The sequence below is a fragment of the Patagioenas fasciata genome, chromosome 32 (genome assembly GCF_037038585.1).
Source record: "Patagioenas fasciata isolate bPatFas1 chromosome 32, bPatFas1.hap1, whole genome shotgun sequence".
NCBI lineage: Eukaryota > Metazoa > Chordata > Aves > Columbiformes > Columbidae > Patagioenas > Patagioenas fasciata.
This window is the reverse complement of record NC_092551.1, coordinates 2,797,704-2,798,010: the sequence shown is the minus strand read 5'-3', so window position 1 is coordinate 2,798,010 and position 307 is coordinate 2,797,704.

Genomic DNA, 307 nt, shown 5'->3' with positions numbered 1-307 from the left:
CTCGGACGGCTGGGTCCACCCACACCAACCAAGCCCGGACGCCTGGGTCCACCCATAGATGTAGCGGGGGGGGGGGCACCCCCCGGTTGCCTGGGTCTACCCGGGTGGGGGTTGGGAGGCAATGGGTGAAGCCCGGACGCCTGGGTCCACTTGGGTGGGGGTCCACCCGGACGCCTGGGTCCACCCATGGCGAGGGGGTGCGGGACCCACTTTTTGGGGGGGTCCACAGGTTTCTGGATGCAGCTGGGTGGGGGTTGGGAGCCCAAGGGCTCCTGGGTCCACCCACAGCGGCGTGGGGGAGGGGCTG